The sequence below is a fragment of the Nymphalis io genome, chromosome 12 (genome assembly GCF_905147045.1).
Source record: "Nymphalis io chromosome 12, ilAglIoxx1.1, whole genome shotgun sequence".
Classification (NCBI taxonomy): Eukaryota; Metazoa; Arthropoda; class Insecta; order Lepidoptera; family Nymphalidae; genus Nymphalis; species Nymphalis io.
In genome coordinates this window covers 6,897,790-6,901,365 of record NC_065899.1, presented here as the reverse complement: position 1 = coordinate 6,901,365, position 3,576 = coordinate 6,897,790, and the positions used below count along the sequence as shown (strand labels likewise).

The 3,576-nt window shown below is 29.6% G+C and overlaps 2 non-coding genes across 2 annotated transcripts; one reads left to right on the top strand and one right to left on the bottom strand.

Moving 5' to 3' along the window:
- Positions 1 to 791: 791 nt before the first annotated feature.
- On the bottom strand, positions 792 to 898 carry LOC126772597 (U6 spliceosomal RNA). The gene has a single exon (XR_007669674.1). It is a non-coding gene; the product is annotated as a U6 spliceosomal RNA (small nuclear RNA).
- A 1,055-nt stretch (positions 899 to 1,953) lies between these two features.
- LOC126772593 (5S ribosomal RNA) lies at positions 1,954 to 2,072 on the top strand. Its single transcript, XR_007669672.1, has one exon. It is a non-coding gene; the product is annotated as a 5S ribosomal RNA (ribosomal RNA).
- The last annotated feature ends 1,504 nt before the right edge of the window (positions 2,073 to 3,576 follow it).

The window sequence follows — 3,576 nt, the reverse complement described above, 5'->3', positions numbered from 1 at the left end:
CACCTACGTGTCATACTGAAATCAAATGACGCCTCTTAAAGATCTACGGTCTTACTAATAAACGTTGCTTAACGACTGATTAATTAAACAATGTTTTGTCTTCTTCTTTCGAATGTTAAACCAATAATGATAAAAAGAGATAAATCAGTGTTCTAATGTTATAATTAAATGTTCACTAAGCTGCATTTATAAGTAGGCGGTTATTGCGTAATAACTAATTAGTTATATTAAACAAAACAATTAAGGAACAAAAGGTCATATATTATACTTAGTCCTCCTGACCGATTTCGGCCACGGCGGCCAATCTCAAGGGAGAATAGCCAACTACGCGTGACATCTTATAATGCATAAGTGTGTGCGGAAACACAGATGCACTCTGTATTCACGACACGATCAAAAGGATTAAAGGATCTTCGAATAAGAAATTACATAATTATTAGCAAACCTATTCGCGTCTGAAACGATTTTTAAAGTGAATACACGACGTAAAACCGAAAACCATAGGAGTGCACACAAAATGCTTTATATACATTTAATGCGTCCATACATTAATCTATTATATAATAATATAGTACTAGAATAAAACAATGAATGAATTTAATTCAATTATAAACAATTATTAAATAATGAAAATAATTTGATTACAATTCACGAATACTATAAGTACTATAATTTTTTTATAATAATATAATACTACAATTTAAAAATTATTGCATATTGTTTTGTACATGGAGCAAAATCAATATTAAGAAAATGTTTATTGTAAATTCACTCCAAACTAATATTGATCAAAAAATGTGGAACGCTTCACGATTTTGCGTGTCATCCTTGCGCAGGGGCCATGCTAATCTTCTCTGTATCGTTCCAATTTTAGTATATGTACTGCCGAAGCGAGTACAACAGATAAGTGTTAAAGTTTACTTATATAGTCAGTGACGTACAAAACATCTATAGCGCGATTTAGGATATCGATGTTTTAAACTTAAATATATAATTTAAAAACAAGTTAAATTACATAACTTGCAGAATAGTAACTTCATAAAATATAAAAAATAATTATATTAGTATCTATTTATAGTTTAATGTGCCAAAATAATAAATATTCATACTAACAGGAAATTTGTATTTGAAAAGCGCCATCTATGTATACGCATAGTAAGCTATTTGCGTGTAAAAAAAAAATTAAATTAATTGTAATATATATATTTTTAATTCTTTTAATAATTTATTTTTACAGCAGAACCGATGTTAAAATAAACAGAACATTTAAATAAGTAAATACTCTGCCATCTATTACTATTTTGGAGAAATACATTTTATAATCATCTTTGTAAAAATTGTCAGAAGCAAGTAAAATAGAACAGAGCGCCATCTGTGATACATAAGTTACATTAATAGATGTCACTAGAGTATTACTTCAACTATAACATAGTTACATATTTTTTTAAAAGATGGCGCTTGTAACAATTAAAATATTGTTTATTTATTAAGACACGCTAATGACAAGTACATGGGTAATTTTACAGAAAGAGTAATTTTATAACATTTACAGAAAGACTGTTATGAAATTATTAGTAATAAAAATATTTTTACACCTAGCATAATATTTTTAAGTCTTTGCAGCTAGTTAATAAATTTACTTATTTATTGATTAACAACAAAATATAATTGCTTATTTTTATTTTTGACACCCATAAGCCTTGACAGCTTGTTGGGTGCTTCTTAAACTAACAAACATAATCTCTAGACAAACTAACATATATAATTAAAAAACACACCTAACAAAAAGAAAAAAAAACAAAGTAAAAAAAATAATATACAGGTGAGCTTTCACTAACGTATCATGGGAGTAATATAAGCTTTTTATTATTTTCATTAATTAAATAACATAATGTTCAATAGTACATAAAATTGTTTTTTAAATAAATAATGTTCATTTTACACCATTTAGTCGCCAACGTCCATACCATGTTGAATACACCGGTTCTCGTCCGATCACCGAAGTTAAGCAACATCGGGCGCGTTCAGTACTTGGATGGGTGACCGCCTGGGAACACCGCGTGCCGTTGGCTTTTTGCTTTTCAGTACTTTTATGATAATAATAAGTCTTTTTGTCTACAAAATCAATTATTTATCTCTTTTAATTAAAAAAAAAATATAAGTGCTGAGTATTAAGCATTATAATATAAATGTACAAAATATCTATATGAACCTTTTAACTTTAAAAAGAACTTTAAGCCATGTGGCATAAACTTATTTAAATTTTGGATGAAATCAACCCAACAGTCACATTTTTCTGAAGTAATAGTTGCCTGTACAGTTATTATTTATTATATAAAACCTCCATTAAAATAGACTCCACTTTTCTTATTACTTTATATTCGGAATAATATGGCTTATTTAACTAGAACTTTAAAATTAATCGGTAAAGGAAATATATTATGGTTATGTAGAGGAATTTGTGGGCTATTCTAATATAATATGTGCTTAATCGAAATTCTTGCTCCAAAAAGGATGTATATACTTTGTGAAATCGGAACTATGTGTTACAAGTTTATGGGTTTCAGTTTTATTACAAGCCAACCTACAATGTTTTAATGTTTCGATCTAAAATCGACATTGTTGTGAATAAAGATGATATCTTTGTTAATATATTGGTGACGAAACATTACTACTTTGTTAAAAAATGTCCCAAGGGGCTATCGTCGTAGGGTCCTTTTTAAAAAAATTAATATCGTTTACTTATAATATCTTTCTGCCCTGCCGCTGCTTTTTACTAGATTATATGACTAATTAGTAGAATTGGATCCGAGTTTCGACTCAAATGAGGTTTATTTTTGTGTGAAATAGAATCGGAAACGTAAATTATTAGAATAATCATCCAACGAATGACCAACAGCGATACTTCCCTGAATTTGAAACCGTAATCATTTGTTAATATTCACGTTTTCTAACTGTGCCATTACGGCCTTTTTTATTACATATTATTTTTATATAACATTTAATAGAAGATATAAAAAAGAAAAATAGTTACATCTTCTATTAAATGTTCCCTCGTAAACATGATTTCCCTGGAGTAGAATGACTCTGATTTTATTTATGCGAATGGTTTAAAACTTGACCTGCGTTATTAAAAACATTGCTAATTTTGCTGCAAGTGGCTTGCGACTATTGAATTAATTTCGATTGCCTGCCAGAAGAACGGATTGAATTTGATCGTTCAAATGGAAAAGTGTTATATTTATATGCTTATATAGAAGGATGATATATCCTATAGCCAGTGTACAGGCACAAGGGACAAAAAATCTTTGTTCCTAAGGTTGGTGGTGCATTGGAGATATAAGGGATATCTTTGGGCGGTGGTGACCGTGGTATCATCGAGTGGGTGAATTTAAGCCGACACTTACTTAAGCCGAAACTTTGTATAGATATAAGATTATCTTATTCTTTACGATCTGCTTGGCTCGGAGTGTCACCATAAACATATTGGGGGAACACTGCACGATATTATTAGAAGAAAGAAGAAGCATTAACGGGATATCTACAAGAGGTGCCACCGTCTACGCTAGGGAAATA